Here is a 20,521-nt window from a genome sequence, read left to right on the forward strand (position 1 = left end):
TTTAGAGCACAATGGTGGTTTTATTTTGAAGAAATATTTGATATCTCATGCTTCACTTAGATTATTTTGAGAGTCGTTAATAGCATGGTAATTTGTTTAATGTTAATATACTTGGTATTCAAGATATGTGAAACTTTCTTTTGAGTGCGTTGAATACTAAGATAAGTTTGATGCTTGATAATTGTTTTGAGATATGGAGGTGATAATATCAAAGTCGTGCTAGTTGGGTGATTATGAATTTGAAGAATGCTTGTGTTGAAGTTAGCAAGTCCCGTAGCATGCACGTATGGTTAAATTTGTGTAACAAATTTGAAACATGAAGTATACCTGGCTTGTGCATCCTTATGAGTGGTGGTCGGGGACGAGCGATGGTCTTTTCCTACCAATCTATCCCCCTAGGAGCATGCGCGTAATACTTGATTTTTTATGACTTCTAAATTTTTGCAATAAGTATATGAGTTCTTTTGACTAATGTTGAGTCCATGGATTATACGCACTCTCACCTTTCCACCTTTGCTAGCCTCTTCGGTATCGTGCATTGCCCTTTCTCACATTGAGAGTTGGTGCAAACTTCGTCGGTGCATCCAAACCCCGTGATACGATACGCTCTATCACACATAAACCTCCTTATATCTTCCTCAAAACAGCCACCATACCTACCTATTACGGCATTTCCATAGCCATTCCGAGATATATTGCCATGCAACTTCCACCATCATCATCATGACATACATTACTTTTGTCATATTGCCATTGCATGATCATGTTGTTGACATCGTATTTGTGGCAAAGCCACCATGCATTATTTTCCATACATGTCACTCTTGATTCATTGCACCATCCCGGTACACCGCCGGAGGCATTCATATAGAGTCATATCTTGTTCTAAGTTTCGAGTTGTAATCCTTATGTTGTAATCAATAGAAGTGTGATGATCATCATTATTAGAGCATTGCCCAATCAAAAAAAGGCCAAAAAAAGGCCCCAAAAAAATATAAAAAGGGCAATGCTACTATCTCTTTTTCCACACTTGTGCTTCAAAGTAGCACCTTGTTCTTCATGTCGTGAGTCTCATATATTGTGCTTCAAAGTAGCACCTTGTTCCTCATGTAGTGAGTCCCATAAGTTGTCTTTTTTATACTAGTGGGAATTTTTCATTATAGAACTTGGCTTGTATATTCCTACGATGGGCTTCCTTAAATGCCCTAGGTCTTCGTGAGCAAGCAAGTTGGGTGCACACCCACTAGTTTTCTTTTGTTGAGCATTCATAGCTCTAGTGCATCCGTTGCATGGCAATCCCTACTCCTCATGTTGACATCAATTGATGGGAATCTCCATAGCCCATTGATTAGCCTCGTCAATGTGAGACTTTCTCCTTTTTTGTCTTCTCCACACAATCCCCATCATCATATTCTATTCCACCCATAGTGCTATATCCATGGCTCATGCTCATGTATTGCATGAAGGTTGAAAAAGTTTGAGATTTTTTAAGTATGAAACAATTGCTTGACTTTTCATCGGGGGTATAGAAGTTGGGAACATCTTTGTGTGACAAAAATGAAGCATAGCGTAACTATATGATTTTGTAGGGATGAACTTTCTGTTGCCATGTTATTTTGAGAAGACATGATTGCTTTGATTAGTATGCTTGAAGTATTATTTTTGTGTCAATATGAACTTTTGTCTTGAATCTTTTGGATCTGAATATTCATATCACAATTAAGAAGATTTACATTGAAATTATGCCAAAGTATCACTCGGCATAAAAAAATCTTTTTTATCATTTACCTACTCGAGGACGAGCAGGAATTAAGCTTGGGGATGCTTGATACGTCTCCAACGTATCTATAATTTTTGATTGCTCCACGCTACTTTATCTACTGTTTTAGGCAATATTGGGCTTTATTATCCACTTTTATATTATTTTTGGGACTAACCTATTAACCGGAGGCCCAACCCAGATTTGTTGTTTTATGCCTATTTTAGTGTTTCGAGGAAAAGGAATATCAGACGGAGTGAAAACGGAACGAAATCAACTGGAGAAGTTAATTTTGGAAGGAAACCAACCTGATGGGCTTGGAGTGCACGCCAGGGGAGTCCCGGGCTGCCCACAAGGGTGGAGGGCGCGCCCCCCTGGGCGCACCCCCTGCCTTGTGAGCACCCCGGAGGTCCACCGACGTACCCCCTGCACCCATATATGCCTACGTACCCTAAAACTTCCAGGACAGAAGATAGATCAGGAGTTCCGCCGCCGCAAGCCTCTGTAGCCACCAAAAACCAATCGGGACCATGTTCCGGCACCCTGCCGGAAGGGGATCCAATCACCGGAGGCCATCTTCATCATCCCGGCGCTATCCATGACGAGGAGGGAGTAGTTCACTCTCGGGGCTGAGGGTATGTACCAGTAGCTATGTGTTTGATCTCTCTCTCTCTCTCTCGTGTTCTCTCTCGTGTTCCCCTATGGCACGATCTTGATGTATCCCGATCTTTGCTATTGTAGTTGGATCTTATGATGTTTATCCCCCTCTACACTCTTGTGATGAATTGAGTTTCCCCTTTGAAGTTATCTTATCAGATTGAGTCTTTTATAAGAACACTTGATGTATGTCTTGTGTGGGATAACCGTGGTGACAATGGGTTATTCTATTGATCCACTTGATGTATGTTTTGGTGATCAACTTGCGGGTTTCGTGACACTTGGGAACCTATGCATAGGGGTTGGCACACGTTCTTGACTCTCCGGTAGTAACTTTGGGGAACTCTTTGAGGTACTTTTATGTTGGTTGGATGAATCTGAGATTGTGTGATGCATATCGTATAATCATGCCCACGGATACTTGAGGTGACAATGGAGTATCTAGGTGACATTAGGGTTTTGGTTGATTTGTGTCTTAAGGTGTTATTCTAGTACAAACTCATTTATAGATCGATCCGAAAGAATAGCTTTGTGGTGGTTTCATACCCGACCATAATCTCTACGTTTGTTCTCCGCTATTAGTAGCTTTGGAGTGACTCTTTTTTTCATGTTGAGGGCTTGTCATATGTTCTATCTATGTTATTATTGTTGAGAGAACTTGCACTAGTGAAAGTATGAACCCTAGGCCTTGTTTCATATCATTGCAATACCATTTACGCTCACTTTTATCGCTCGCTACCTTGCTATTTTTATTATTTCAGATTACAAAAACCTATATCTACTATCTATTTTGCACTTGTATCTTCATCTCTTCGCTGAACTAGTGCACCTATACAATTTACCATTGTATTGGGTGTGTTGGGGACACAAGAGACTTTTTGTTATTTGGTTGCAGGTTTGCTTGAGAGAGACCATCTTCATCCTACGCCTCCGACGGATTGATAAACCTTAGGTCATCCACTTGAGGGAAATTTTCTTCTGTCCTACAAACCTGTGCACTTGCAGGCCCAACAACGTCTACAAGAAGAAGGTTGTGTAGTAGACATCAATGTGTGTGTAGGCCCCAGGATATGATTTATTACTTCTCTAAAAAATATTTTCCTACTCATAAGAAATAAGCTGCCTTACAGGAAATATTTAATTTTGTGCAAATTGAAGAAGAGAGTCTCCCACAAGCTTGGGGGAGGCTTCCCTAATTACTTAATGCTTCGCCTGATCATCCTCTCAAGAAAAATGAAATACTCGATATCTTTTATAATGGACTTACGATGCTTCTAGGGACTTCCTAGATAGTTGTGCTGGTTGTGTTTTTAGGGAATGAACTGTTGACCAAGTTGAGGAACTATTGAATAATGTATTGAAGAATCATGATTATTGGACACTTCCTGAACCACCGCCTAAACCCACTCCAAAGAAGAGGGGTATCTTCTTTCTCAGTCTTGAAGATATGCAAGAAGCAAAGAAATGTATGAAGGAAAAAGGTATTAAAGCCGAGGATGTCAAAAATTTACCATCTATTGAAGAAATAAATGGTCTTGACACACCACCACAAGTGGTAGAGGAAAATTCTCTTTTAAAGTTTGATGAAAGTGATATCCCTTATAATAAACATCCTAGTCAATGCTTGTATGAATTTGATAACTACATTATGAAGCAAGATCATTTCAATGCCTATGTTATGAAAAAATTAAAGCAAAATTCTAATATGATAGCTCGCTTGATTGACTTGTTATTTAGAATCACTAATGATGTTAGAGGAGTATGAAAGCATGCTTCTATGGTTCAAACTCAGTTATAACAAGTTGCCAAGTCCCAAATTGAGCTACTCAATGAAATGAATAATAATATGAATGATCAAGTTGTTAGAGTAATGACTAGAGGACGTACAATCACTTAGGAGCCACTCTATCCTGAAGGTCACCCTAAAAGAATTGAACAAGACTCTCAAAGAACTAATGTCGATGCACCGGGTCCATCTAAAAGGAAGAATAAAAATAAAAATGATAGGACTCTGCATACTTATAGTGAATTTGAAGTAGAAAGCCCTTCTGATAATGATAATGATGTTTCTATTTCTGATGCTGAAACTTAACCTGGTAATGAACATTCACTTAGTGGTAATGAAAATGATAATAATGATGTTCATGTAGATTCTCAACAAGACAATGATAAAGAACCAGATAATGATGTTGAAATAGAACCTGCTGTTGATCTTGATAACCCACAACCTAAAAATAAATGTAATGATAAACCCATGCCCTTTCCACCTAAACATCTAAGAAAAACGATGATGAAGAATTTTAACGCTTTGCTAAAATTCTTAGGCCAGTCTTTTTGTGTACTCGTTTGACTGCTATTTTAATGATGGCCCCTTATGCTAATTATATGAAAGATATTGTCACTAATAAAATAAAAATACCTGAAGCTAAAATCTCCACCATGCTTGCTAATTATACTTTTAAGGATGGAGTACCTAAGAAACTAGGAGATCCAGGAATACCAACTATACCATGCTCCATTAAGAGAAGTTATGTCAAAACTACTTTATGTGATTTGGGAGCTGGTGTTAGTGTTATGCCTATCTCTTTATACAAAAGACTTGATTTGAATAAACTCACACCTATTAAAATATCATTGCAAATGGCTGACAAATTAACTGCCATACCTATCGGCATTTGTGAGGATGTGCCCGTTGTTGTTGCAAATGTTACTATCTTAATAGACTTTGTTATACTTGAGATGCCCGAGGATGAAAACATGTCAATTATCCTTGGAAGACCCTTTTTGAACACTGTAGGGGCTATTATTGATTGCAATAAAAGCAAAGTCATTTTTCATATCAATGGTAATGAGCATACGGTGCACTTTCCGAAGAAACAATTTCAAGTGAATGATGTTAATGTTATTGAAAAATCTTGGACAATTACTATTGGAAGTTTTCAAATCCCTCTACCCACTGCCAAAAAGAAATATGAAATACTTATTGTTGGGGATATGCATATTCCCGTTGAGGTAACTTAGTGTTTTGCGAAAGTTTTTCGGGCTCATGCTAATCGAAAATGCTTGTTAATAAGACTTGATCAACCTTATTAATGGATTATTTCTGAAAAGCATGTGGTCGAAGAATTTAGTAAGCACAACCTCTTATCCCTACCTTTTGTTTTCTGTTATTTTTTTACTTAAATACAATAACATGCCATGTTTTCCCTGTTTTCTGAATTTTCCGTGCAATAAAAAGTGTCCAAAAATAAAAGTGCTCAAAATGACCTGAAATTTTGACACAATTTTTTCTGAATATTTAAGAATTTTTGATACAAAAAACATCACAGGGGGTGGGTAAGCACCAGGGCTCTATAGCTACCCCAGGTGTGCCAGGGTGGATGTGGGCCCCACAAGGCCCCCCTCACTTATCCCTTCAGCTCACTTCGTCACCTACCTCTAGAAAAAAATCACACTAGCCCTCTCTCTCTCTCTCTCTCACTCTCTTGTGTTCTTGCTCACAAACCTGCGGATTTCGATCTCTTCGCTCGAAGCTCCATTTCTGAAACTGTTTTGGGGGATTGGTACTTGGTATGTGACTTCTCCATTGCTCCAATTAGTTTTTGTTCTAGTGGTTTATATTTTGAGTGATTGGCTACTCTTGGTGCTGCTGTAAATGAGCTTGCATGTTGAATTATTTGAGTTCCAAGTAGTTTTAATGCTTAATATAGCCTGTAGACATGAGTAGTTTCTATCAATCTTGTGAAGTTTTGTTGACAAAATTTTGTGGCCCAAAAAGTTCTGAAATTTGTTCTTAGGAAGATGGACCTTTTTCAAAGGAGTTAATCTAAGAAGAATGCCAAGGGAGTCACCAGTAAATCATCAGCTGGTGACAGCAACACTCTGTGACAGATGGAGGTCTGGCCGTGCAAATGAATGCACATTGCCTTCATGGAAGAAGTCGGGTTCTACCAAGAGTTCGTGCAATTCATTGCAAACGTTGGACTCACCGACTTCCTCACAGATGAGTGTGACCAACTCCACACCCTCACGGACTCCTCTGTGCAAAAAATTTATTTCCTGATTAGGCATGAACCTCCTGCGATGCGATTTAATTTATATTTTGAAACCCGTCAGGTACCGCTCACTGAATTTTGTGAGATATGTCTAATTGCCTCTGATGGGGAATTAAGAGATCCTAGGTCGGCAGAGTTTGAGGACTTCCTACTCACTTTGACAGTGGTTGAAGAAAGGGGCATGTCGAAAGCTACGACCACTAGTCTGCAGTTTCCTTCGGTGCATTACTTTGCCTTATTTATTATGAAGTGTTTGATTGCTAGAGAGAAGGGCAGTATACTTAGTGCCCCTGACCTTGCCATTTTACGCTATGTACTTCACAATGATCATACCTTTAACCTAGGGGCTATTGTTGCACATTGTCAGCATGTTAACAGAACTAAGGGTAATATCCATGGTGGTATTTATGCCACTCACCTAGCGAGACATTTTAACATTTAGATACGCCACCATGACTACTCTTTGCCCAGAGTTTATCTAGATCACCAGGCGATGGTGGCTCACCACTTTACTGATGTTGCAGATCCTTTTAACAATCTTCATTACAACCTGATTTTTATTGAGAAAACACGTGATATTATCCCGTTACCTGCACCTGCTTTGTTTGATTCCCATGCCAGGAATGCATACACCATCCACTAGCGGACATTGTCTCTTACCGGAATGCCTAGGCAGCAGCAGAAGAAGATCCCAAGGAGTGGGACGCTTAGGTGCCGCTGCCACAACACTTTTACATGGGACCGGATGGCTACTACGGGTGGTGATTACCAAGCTAGTCCAAAAGCCTAAGCTTGGGGGGTACGTATTTCCACCGACATTACATTCATGTTCACACACTTCATTTCAGTTGTCGGTGTTCATACCTTTTCATTGTATCATCCATGTTTTTATTCTCCCTTTCTTATTGTGTAGTTGAAAAACTTTGAGAAAATCCAAAAATATTTTTTGCTTCTTTTCAGGTTTTCTTTCCCGTTTAATTTAGTTGTAGTATTAAAAGAAAACCCAAAAAGATTTCTCATTTCTTATTTTGCTTGTTGGGAGCTTTCCCATGTAAATAGTTTTTCTCGTTCTTGTTTTTCTTTCTTTAATTTGCTTCCTTTCCAGAAAATCTAAAAACTCCCAAAATACTTCAGTTTGTTTCTCTGAATTTCTTTTCTTTTGTTAAGTTGCACTAAGGAGAAGACCACGAATAAAATGTTGAGTGGCTCTCATACGCATTATCGTTGATTTAACAAAGAGCCCATGTACTCTGTCTTCTCCTTTGAATAAAATATTTGTAGATTCTAGCTTAGTCCACGACACTCTTGCACTATTATTATTTTCATATCATTCGGGCATGCAAGTTGAAAGCAATAATGACAATATATGATGAAGTGATTGTGGCAGGAAAAGCGGGTATGAACTCAACTTGTTTTTGTTTTTGTTTTTGTAAATATGTTTAACTCAGTATCCATGATCCAGCATATTATAATTAAACATGTATGCAATGACAACTAGAAATTATAGTTGCTCATGCCATTCTTAAGTAGCTAGGACTGGATACTGATTTATCTTGAGTGTCAACATGCATTAAAATGATTGTGATGTAGTATGATGATATGGTATCCTCCTCTGAATGTTTCAAGTGGCTTGACTTGGCACATATTCATGCATGTAGTTGAATCAAAACCAACATAGCCTCCACCATATTTATGTTCATGGTGTTTATATCCTATTGTGGCACCCCGGCCCAGAGAGACTGGAACACCCTGTATTCTAGCCCAGATATCAAGTCTTCTGAAATACGACACTGCTTGGCATAGAACAAATCAGCTCTTATTACAAATGATATGGATACAATGGTTCCGATATCACACGGAATTACATCGGCATAGGGACACTATGCATGTTCAGGTTGTTCTATGCTAGCAGTAGAACAACTCGTTGCAGCAGAATAACTTCTAGCAGCAGAACAACGACGACAGTGGTGAACTCCACTCCGCAGGGACTCTAATACGTCTGCAACGTATCTTTAATTTATGAAGTATTCATGCTCTTATATTGGCCTTCTTGGATGTTTTACAATCATTTTATAGCAACTTTATATCATTTTTCGGGACTAACCTATTGACATAGTGCACAATGCCAGTTGATGTTTTTTGCTTGTTTTTTACATCGCATGAAATCAATATCAAACGGAGTCTAAACACACCAAAAAAATTGGAGAATTGTTTTGGACCAGAAAACCCAGGGTGGGCCACAAAAGTACCAAAGCGGTGCCTCGAGGGGGAACAACCCACCTGGGCGCACCTGCGGCCCAGGCGCCCCCTGGTGGGTTGTGCCCACCTCGATGGCTTCCCGTACCGCCTCTTCGCCCTATAAATCATCAAATATTCCAAAAACCCTTGGGGTAACCGTAGATCAGAATTTCCGCCGCCGCAAGCCTCTATAGACATGAAAAACCAATCTAGACACCGTTCTGACACCCTACCGAAGGGGGAGATCATCACCGGTGGCCATCTTCATTATCACGGTGGCCACCATGATGAGGAGGGAGTAGTCCACCCTCGGGGCTAAGGGTTTGTACCAGTAGCTATGTGCTTAATCTCTCTCTCTCTCTCTCTCTCTCTTGTGTTCTTGAGATGTCACGATCTTGATGTATTGCGGGCATTGTTAACATAGTCAAATCATATGGTGTTTTACCCTCTCTATCTTGTTCTGAATTGAGTTTTCCCTTTGAGATTTTGGTTGAATACTTTTACAGATTTGAGTACACTTGATGTATGTCTTGCTATGAATACCCGTGGTGATAATGGAGTATCATATTGATTCACTTGATATGTGTTTTGGCACTCAACTCGCAGATTTCGGAGGTGACATTGGGGTAATCTTTGCATCGGGGTTGATGCACGTTCTCGTCTTTGTTTCTCCGGTAGAAATTTTGGGGCACTCTTTGAGGTTCTTTGTGTTGGATTGAGTATTATGAATATGAAATTGTTTGATTCATATCGTATAATCAACTCACGGATACTTGCGGTAACATTGGAGTATCTAGGTGACTTTAGAGTTGGTTGATGTGTATCATATGGTGTTATTTTAGTATGAACTCTTGGATAGATCGAATGGAAAGAATAGCTTTGTGTTATTTTAGTACAAACTCTTGAATAGATCAAACGGAAAGAATAGCTTTGAGGTGGTTTCATACCCTACAACCAATTTCTTCTAATGTTCTCCGCCAGATAATAACTTTGGAGTGATTCTTCATCGCACGTGAGGGATGGTTATATGATCCAATTATATTAGCATTGTTGAGAGATTGCACTAGCAAAAGTACGGACCCTAGGCCTCATTTTCAAGCATTGCAATACTGTTTGTGCTCCGTTTTATCAATTGTTACCTTGCTGTTTTTTATTGTTCCTATTACAAAAATCAATATCTACTTTCATTACTACGCTTTTATTACCATCTCTTCGTCGAACTAGTGCACCTATACAAATTACCATTGTATTTGGTGTGCTGTGGACACAAGAGACTTTTTATTATTTTGTTGCAGGGTTGTTTGAGAGAGACCATCTTCATCCTACGCCTCCCACGGATTGATAAACCTTAGGTCATCCACTTGAGGGAAAATTGCTACTCTCCTACAAAACTCTGCGCTTGGAGGCCCAACACGAGTCTACAAGAACATGTTGTGTAGTAGACATCAAGCTCTTTTCTGGCGACGTTGCCGGGGAGGTGAGTGCATGAAGGTATATCTTTAGATCTTGCAATTGTATCTTTTAGTTTGTTGTTTTATCACTAGTTTGGTTTATAAAAAGAAAACTAAAAAATGGAATTGAGATTGCATCATATTATTCATCTTTATAATGTCTTTCGTGAAAATGATGGAAAGGAAAATTGTGCTCAATTGGTAGAAGAAGAATTCAATAAAATGTTTGGCATCAATGATGAGCACAATTGCAATGTTGCTAGTGTTAATTCTTTGAATATCCAGGATGTTAATGATATGCAAAGCCACAAGATTGGGGATGCTATGTTTGATGAAGATGATCTTTTTAGTCCCCCTACTTCGAATGATCAAATTTGCTATGATGATTGCATGCCTCTTATTTATGATGATTATAATGACGAAAATGGATTTGGAGAGGTCATTAATTTATTTAATGATGAATCCACTATTTTCGAAGAGGTTTCAATTGACAATGATAAAAAAAAGTTGCTATATATGATGATTATGGTGATGACATGCATGCTATATTGAATAATCATAACCATGAAACTTGTCATCATGATTTTAGTTTTTAATGTCATGATAGTTATTTTGTTGAATTTTCTCCAACTACTATTGATGAGAATAAATTTGCTTATGTGGAGAGTAATAAAATTTATATGCTTATGTATCATGAAAATGCTATATGTGATAGTTATATTGTGTAATTCCTTCATGATGATATTGTAAATTACTATGAGAGAGGAACATATGCTTTTACATATTGCAATAATATCAAGTTCCCTCTCTTTGTGTTGAAGGTTTTGAAGTTGCACTTGTTTTGCCTTCCTATGCTAGTTGATTCTTGCTCCCATAAATTATTTGCTCACAAAATCCTTATGCATAGGAAGTGGGTTAGACTTAAATGTCCTAGTCATATGCTTCATGATGCTCTCTTTATGTCTCAATTCTTACCTTTTATGCGAGCATCATTGAAATCATCATGCCTAGCTAAAAAGGCATTAAAGAAAAGCGCTTGTTGGGAGACAATCCAACACTTTTACCTACTATTTTTGTGTGTTCACATGATTATGCTACTCTAGTAATCATTTTTTGTTGCTATTGTTTCAATAAGGTGCCAAGTAAAGCCTTTGGGATAGTGTGGATGATAGTTTACTTGAATCTGTGTAAAAACAGAAACTTTTGTGCTCAGTCCAGGAATTTTAAAATTCACTGGAACATGCATTTGATCTGAATTTTTTACAGGTTGATATACAAATTCACTATGTTTTCCCAATTTTTTAGATTTTTTTGAGTAGCAGAAGCATGGTCGTTTTCCAGAGCATTACAGACTGTTCTGTTTTGGACAAATGCTGTTTTCAATGCATAGTCTGCTTGTTTCCTAGTTTCTATGGCTTATATTGCTCAATATAAATTGTGGAAATGATAGGCTATAGTAGGAATTGTGTGAGAACAATTATGAATATTTTCTTTGAAAGTACCAATGTGAATGGTTTGCTCTTTATAATAGTAACATATCTCACAAAGTTCCATTAAGTTTCATGTGATTGAAGTTTTCAAGTTTTGGGTGAGATATCGATATGAGGAAAATAAGGAGTGACAAGACCCTAAGATTACGATGCCCAAGGAACTCCCAAGGTAATATTCAAGGAATATCCAAGCAAAACTAAGCTTGGGGATCCATGGAAGGCATCCCCTCTTTCGTCTCCAACATTATCGGTAACCTCACTTGGAGCTATATTTTCATTCGTCACATGATATGTGTTTTTCTTGAAGCGTCGTTATATTTTGTTAGGATTTGCTTCCTGTTATTTATAGTCATGTTTTTCATCTTTATTTTCAATAAAAATGTCAAGGATAGCTTTTACCATGCTTATTTTGCAAGTCTGCATGTTGCTGTTTCAGAACAGAAAGTTTATCGCTGTTGAAACATTCTCTAGAAAAGTAAGAATGTGATAAAATGTTAAAACTTTTTGAATAGTAAGATATAATAAATTTTATACAGTGTGGTAATTTTTCAGAATTTTTGGAGTTAGGGAAGTATGATGAATATTGCATTCTTTACAGATTGTACTGTTTTGACATATTGCTATTATGTTTGCATTGTTTGCATATGTTTGCTTGTTTAATGATTCTATTTGAGGATAGGAGTATTAAATATGTAGAGGCATTTAGTATGCAATGTTAAATAATAACTGTAGTGATTTGCTACAGTAGATAATGATAAGGTTATTGCATTGATTTATACTAACTTATCTCACGAGTTCTTGTTGAGTTTTGTGTGGATGAAGTTTTTAAGATTTAGGGAAACTGTGATATCAAAGGAATTAAGTAGACAAAAAAGCTCAAGATTGGGGATGCCCAAGGCATCCCAAGATAATATTTCAATAATTATCAAGCATCTAAGCTTGGGGATGCCCCGGTAGGCATCCCACCTTTCTTCATCAACAATTATCGGTTAGCCTCGGTTGAGCCTAAGTTTTTGCTTCTTCACATGAGTTGTGCTATTCTTGGAATGTCATTTTGTTTTGTTTTGTTTTGCTTTCTGTTTTAATAAAATACTTAGATCTGAATATTTTTAAATAAAAGAGAGTCCTCAAATAGCTACCCATTTACATAATTACTCGCTTGATCTTCACTTATATCTTCTTGGAGTAGTTTGTCATTTACTCTTGTGCTTCACTTATATCCTATCAGTAAATTGTTGAATGAATTAAATATCATGAAGTTGAACTTATATGTTAATATCATGCCTAGTAGTAGCTTCACATTGGGTTTAGAAAAGTAAAATGTTTTGAAGCTTTACAATCACAACATTGGTCATATAAGCAATTCATGAATGATTAGTATAAGGAAGAGAACTTCCACATACAAATATATTATCTTGGAAATCTTCTATGATTCTGAATACCAATTAATTATTTTAAACTTGATCAAATTAGTTGAAGTTGGACAAGGAAGACAACGTAATGAGTTATGGTTGTGTATATTTGCATAGAAGTTATATTGCCATAGATCCTCCAACATGTGGTGTTTGCCTAGGATCTTTTGCTAGCCAAAAATTTGTACTAAGTAGAGATACTACTTGTGCATCCAAAAACCCTTAAACCCAGTTTCTTGCCTTGAGTGGCCACCATACCTACCTATGGATTGAATAAGATAGTTCAAGTAAGTTGTCATCAGTGCATAAAGCAATAAAAATTGCTCCTAAATATGTTTGATCTTTTATTGTAAGGGAAAATTGAGCGTTGTAAGAACTTGTGATGGCAAAGTAATAAAAGTGACGGACTGCATAATAAAGGATGCTATCATAAGGGCAATATAATGTGACGTTCCTTTGCATTAAGAGCTTGGGCATCCAAATAAAATGTGCATGGCAACCTCTGCTTCCCTCTACGAAGGGCCTATCTTTTACTTTTAAGTATTTACTTGTTTGCAAAGAGTCAATAGTATAAATTCTCATTTCAACCTCGATTATTCTCTAGTTGGCAAGCATCATGTGGTGGGGAAAGATCTAGGCACATATGACCTATCAAATATATTTGATCATGATTTATTATTGTTGACAATTATCTCTATGATAAATGAGTTGGGAGGCAAAATATTAAGCCCCTATCTTTCTCTATGTTCGATGGATGCCATTTATTTGAAGAATGTTCTTTGAGTAGTAGCAATCATGGAAGACTATATGATGATTGAGTATGTGGAGCTCTTACTTCGACTTTGTTGAATAAGTTGAATTGCAATTGCTTGGTGACTGAGAACATAGGTTGTTAAGTTTCTAGAGAATTCAATATTTGAACCTTTACATGTGGATTGGTTGCTACTTAAACATGAGAGGTTTTATAAGAAAGAATTGTTGTTATGATGCTAGGAAAAGTGATTGAGATAATCATTAATCAAACTTATGCACTTTGCTAGCATTCACATTTCACTAATTATTTCTTTTATCATTTACCTACTCAAGGACGAGTAGGAATTAAGTTCGGGGATGCTTATACATCTCCAAAGTATCTATAATTTATGAATTATGCTTTCTCTTATATTAACCTTATTGGATGTTTTACAATCATTTTATAGCAACTTTATATCATTTTTCGGAACTAACCTATTAACATAGTGCCCAGTGTTAGTTGTTGTATTTTGCTTTTTTTTACATCGCAGGAAATCAATATCAAACGGAGTCCAAACACAACGAAACTTTACGGAGAATTATTTTGGACCAGAACACCCAGGATGGGCCAGAGAAGTACCAGGTGCCATGAGGTGGGTACAGCCCACCTAGGCGCACCTGGGGGCCCATGAGCGCCCTGGTGGGTTGTGCCCACCTCGGTGGCCTCCCGCACCGCCTCTTCACCCTATAAATCGTCAAATATTACAAAAAACCTTGGGGTAACCCTAGGTCAGAAGTTCTGCCGCCGCAAGCCTTTGTGACCATGATAAATCAATCTAGACACCGTTCTGGCACCCTGCCGGAGGGGGAGATCATCACCGGTGGCCATCTTCATCATCCCGGTAGCCACCATGATGAGGAGGGAGTAGTCCACCCTCGGGGTTGAGGGTTTGTACTAGTAGCTATGTGTTTAATCTCTCTCTCTCTCGTGTTCTTGAGATGTCACGATCTTTATGTATCGCGGGCTTTGTTAATATAGTCAGATCATATGGTGTTTTCCCCTCTCTATCTTGTTGTGAATTGAGTTTTCCCTTTGTGATTTCGTTTTATCGGATTGAATACTTTTATGGATTTGAGAACACTTGATGTATGTCTTGCTATAAATACTCGTGGTGACAATGGGGTATCCTATTGATTCACTTGATATGTGTTTTGGCACTCAACTCGTGGATTCCCGAGGTGACATTGGGGGAATCTTTGCATAGGGGTTGATGCATGTTCTCATCTTTGTTTCTCCGGTAGAAATCTTGGGGCACTCTTTGAGGTTGTTTGTGTTGGATTGAGTACAATGAATCTGAAATTGTTTGATGCATATCATATGATCAACTCACGGATACTCGTGATGACAATGGAGAATCTAGGTGACATTAGAGTTGGTTGATGTGTATCATATGGTGTTGTTTTAGTACGAACTCTTGGATAGATCGAACGGAAAGAATAGCTTTGTGTTATTTTAGTATGAACTCTTGAATAGATCAAACGGAAAGAATAGCATTGAGGTGGTTTCGTACCTTACAAACAATTTCTTCTTATGTTCTCTGCTAGATAAGAACTTTGGGTTGATTCTTCATCGCACGTGAGGGATGGTTATATGATCCAATTATTTTAACATTGTTGAGAGATTGCACTAGTGAAAGTACGGACCCAAGGCCTCATTTTCAAGCATTGCAATACCATTTGTGCTCCATTTTATCAATTGCTACCTTGCTGTTTTTTATTTTTCCTATTACAAAAAACCAATATCTACTTTCATTACTATGCTTTTATTACCATCTCTTCGCCGAACTAGTGCACCTATACAAATTACCATTGTATTTGGTGAGTTGGGGACACACGAGACTTTTTATTATTTGGTTGCATGGTTGTTTGAGAGAGACCATCTTCATCCTATGCCTCCTACAGATTGATAAACCTTAGGTCATCCACTTGAGGGAAAATTGCTACTATCCTACAAAACTCTGGGTTGGAGGACCAACACGATTCTACAAGAACAAGTTGTGTAGTAGACATTAGACTCTGGTTGGAACGCGTATCCTAGCTCACAAACTCGGGATCCTCGACAAGCAAGCAAACATGGCATGACCTACAAACTGGCATGACACGCCAGGTGAGTACTTTGAGTGTACTCACAAGCTCATAGCAACCAAAGCAATGAAGACAAACAATAGCATGGCTTTACAGGTTAAAGCTCAGTGATGAACATGATATCACTAGAGCAACATAAGCATGGCATGAACATCAGAATATGATGATACTAGCATGTAACATGTTTAACCTAGCATGATTCAACTTACTCTCCTCAGGGGTTATCTCGTAACCACCACATATATCAACTTACCAACATGAGCATCACACAATCACCTCAGGACCAACCAAGCTTGGTATTAACAATACCGTGGTGATCACCTAACCATAAGGGGCTTGACCTTTACCCGGGATCATCACATGACGCTATAAACCTCAACCAACTTCGGTATCCACGATACCACTGTGATCCTCTCATGTTAACATGAAAATCAACCAACTTCTTTCCTCATCGAACTGGGGTTGTTTATTAGTCAGATTTTTATTATTATTGACCCATGGTGTGACCTACTACAAACTGGGCCCATATCCGCGGACACGACTACCGATAGATTATACACTCTGCAGAGGTTAGTACATTGTACCCACACCACAGAACCCATGGCCTCGTACTCCCATTAGAGTGGACCAACGGCATTCCGACAAAACCAATCTATTGCATGAGACTCTCCCAGCCACTCCGACAAACTCCCCTTTGGGCTAAGTCATGGGTGGCCCAATGTGCACCTCGTGACATCCAATGGCCACCATCGTGGCAAAACAAAAACGGTCCCAAACGGGGACATGAGATCAATACCAAACATGGGCACACAAGCTTATGGACACCTAGCTGATTATGGTAGCATGCACACATAACCCTCCCTAATTGGAGGCACCGGCGAGAGGCGAGACAATAGACCGCATTAAGGCCTTCCCATATAGGCAAGTGTGGCTGCACTGGTTAGCTCGACTCGATGGCTCCATGACTTAGCCAACAAATGTTCAAGTTCGATTAATGTTTGTTTAAACTTCCATGGTGAAGAGCTGCTCATGATAATGATGAATTACAATGCACATGAATATGGTACCAACTCGAGCATGGATGGTAAGCATAATTATAGCAACATTATTTACTCTACTGATGCACATGAGCATGGTATACCGATGATCATGAATAGCACAAGTACTTTCATACGATGATGAACACATCATTATCACTAGTATGAAAATAATAGCAAGAACAATGTATGATAATAACCTTAGCAAGTTAACTAACAAGATGCAAAATGATCATGGCATAATAACGAGCATGGATCCATAAGCATATAAAGTATTCACAAAAATATTAACATGCACAACTTATTTAAATATTCAAGTGGAAAACCAAGACTATTGCAAGACCATCATGCAAGTGGCTGTCGTGGCTTGCCTGGGGTTGACGGAGTCTCCGGGAGGAAGTGCGAGAAGCTCGCGGAAAGATCCACCAGACACGTTTCTCCCTCGAAGGGGGTGATTAAGGGCAAGGGAAAAATGGTCATTTTCACAGTGTGACAACCTAGTGAAAATGGCACCAACAGAACAAGCTCGACAAGACAAAGACGTGGGCTTTCGAATCACCTGATTTGTAGCTACGGTCGAAAAGATACGGACGGAGGAGTGTTAGGGACCAACCTGTAATAATATATTCACAAACAAGCCCCTGGCTGCAAAACAGAAAACGCACTTTCAGCGAATACGCTTTCATAATACAAAAAGCTTACTTTCAGCTGAAGCATCAGGAGAATACGCTTACAGTGCACAAAGACGTAATTACTGGAAATGCGCGTCCACTTATCCACGTCAGTGGGACTGACCGGGTTTACACGTGACGTTGACGGACGGGGTCCACTTACAAGAGGGTCATCTTCTCCATCCTCCCGTGCCCGCGCCTGGCCGGGGACAGGGCCGTCCCCGACGGTGATTGCCAGTGGCACATGTCACCTTAGGCAACGCCTGGCCTACCGGAGGATTCAGGAGACCGAGGCGGATCCGGCCCAACATGGCACAACCACCGAGGAGTTTGGGGTTGGATGAGGCTCTGGCCGTGGAGGACGGCAGCGACGGGGAAGATGGGGAGCTCGTCTCAGCCGGAGATATGAGGAGTGCGATGACAGGGAGGCTTTGGGGTGGTCTGAAGGGAGTGCTGGTGAGGTCTGGAGGGAGAGGAGAGGCTGACATTCCACGAATTTAGGTGGCGACCGACGGCGGACACGATGGCCTTTGGAGGGGCAGAGAGCTCCTCGAGCTTGAGCGAGTTGCTAGGTGGAGCTCTGAGACTAAAAGAGGGCTCGTGGTGGTCTCGGGCAGCCTTGGGGAGTGCTATTTATAGCCATGGGCGAGATGGGGAGGGAGCATGGCCATGGTGGCGCGTCGCCGGAGCTCTAGTGCGCAGACTCGGGTCGATGGCAGCTAGCTCGGCTCCATGACGTTTGCCAACCTGACGAGAGGCAGAGGGAGGTGATGGCTCGGGAGGAAGAAGCCAACGGAGAGGAAGACGACGGTGGTCACGGGAACGCTCTGTTCCATGATGGAGATGGCTCGGAGAGGAAGAATCTGGATCGGGGAGGGGCTAGATAGCAACGTAAACGAAGGAGGCTCGACGGCACTCGGGGACGCGCAGACACCGCCGGGAAGCCGCTGCCCGACGCAACCCGATGCATAGAGCGCATCCACAGAGCGTAGAGCGCATGCACAAGCCTGTGGACAGCATGGTCACCGCGTTGTTTGGCAAAGAAAGGACTCGAGAGACTGGCAAAATATGTCTAGCGTGCTGTCCATCGATGATAGGTTCCCTCTGAGTTGATAGCTCGATGAAAGACACTTTGGTTAGATGGAAAGGATCATCTGAAGTTTGTTGTAGCCAACTAGGACTGGAAATAGAGGTGAACAGGGATGGCTAAGTGATGAATCAGGATGTCTTAGAGGTTTAGGGTAGGAAGGACAAGAACCCTATGAAGTTTGGAGGGATTTGGACCAAGATTTCATATAGTTGCTTTGCAACTGCCAAATCTGGTCAAAAATCAAGATCATGAAGTAGCACTCAGTAGGAGTGTTGGATTGGGCTAAATCTTGGAATAGAGAGGTTATTTAGGCATAAGAAGACACTTTATAAATTTCATGCCATTTGGACATGCCAAAATGGTACTTCCTTCAGAGTGGTCTTCTCTGGACAGAATTTTAAGAAAATTCTAGAGAAAGATTGGCCAGACGAAATGGGCCGAAATTAGGTGGAGTGAGGTTATATATGTAGGAGCATATCCTAGTAAATTTTCACCATTAATAAAGCAACATAAAATATAGTTGCTTCACAAACTGAAAACCTGACCAAAAACAAAGATTTGAAGATGAGCTCATATGGATGGATGAAATGAGCTCAAATTTGAAGGAGAGCTATAATTTTATCATCTTGAGGTTGTGGAAAAAGTTCAACTCATTTGGATATGCCGAGCTAGTTTCTCCTTCACAAAGTTTCTTTTTGGACAATTTTTTTGGAAAATTGCTGAAAAATATTTACTAGGCAAATGAAATTGAATTTTGGCATGATTCAATGATATGGATAGGAAAAGGTGCCTAAAAGTTTGGGAGCAATCAAGCAAGGATAAATAGCACTTCCTGCACAAAGTGCCATTTAGGGCAGAATAGGAAAAGTAATATTGGTGAATTATTTTTGAACATGGCAAGGAAGGGTTTTGACATAGTTGTGGAAGGTATGACCCAAACAATTTATGAGAATTATTTGGGAATTTTAGGAGTGATAGAAATATAGGTTGCTTCACAACCTAGGGCAAATAGGGTTATTCCTTTAACTGAAAAAGGAATATTCCCAATAAAAAGAATATTGGGTTTGGTCCAAGATGGAGAATGACATGATCTTGGGATTGTTTTGAGGATGACAATCCAGTTTGGAGACTAGGAAGAGATGATCTTCCCAAGTTTCCATACCACATAGCCACGAAAAAAGAATCCCAAAGCAAAATCCAAAAAAAATCAAAAGAAAATACAAAGAAAAAGAAAGGGCCAAAATCCAGGGCGTTACAAACCTCCCCCCTTAAAGAAATCTCGTCCTCAAGATTTGGTTGCTCAGGGAACAAGTATGAATGTTCTGACTTGAGGAAATTGTTTCCGACTCAGGTATCCTTTTTCCTTTGTATGTTGTTCCCACTGAATTTCATATGGCTGACTACCTTGCTCTAGGGTGGTTTGCGTCACTGTATCTTCATTCTGACAGGTCTTACCTCACATGTTCATATTTGTACTGGCTCCAATTTCTTTTATAACTGTCGGCTTAGCTGGGGTGCGATAGGTAATCATGACTGACATACGTGCCCCTCTCACAAGTCTGAGAGTGGTCTCTGATGGGTGCGTCATCCAGCACCGACAACATTCCATGAATTTATGAACAAACTTTCTCGGTGGACACCCAATCTGTTACCCCTTGCATTGGGTTGCTCAAATAGATGCATGTCCTCTAGGTTCAAAATAGTGTTGTGAATAATAATCATTTTCCTGGCAGAATCTGACTTCGTGCGGGGATTCCTGAGTCATCTTGACTGGCTCCACTGTC

This window comes from Triticum dicoccoides, chromosome 6B (assembly GCF_002162155.2).
Source record: "Triticum dicoccoides isolate Atlit2015 ecotype Zavitan chromosome 6B, WEW_v2.0, whole genome shotgun sequence".
Lineage (NCBI taxonomy): Eukaryota > Viridiplantae > Streptophyta > Magnoliopsida > Poales > Poaceae > Triticum > Triticum dicoccoides.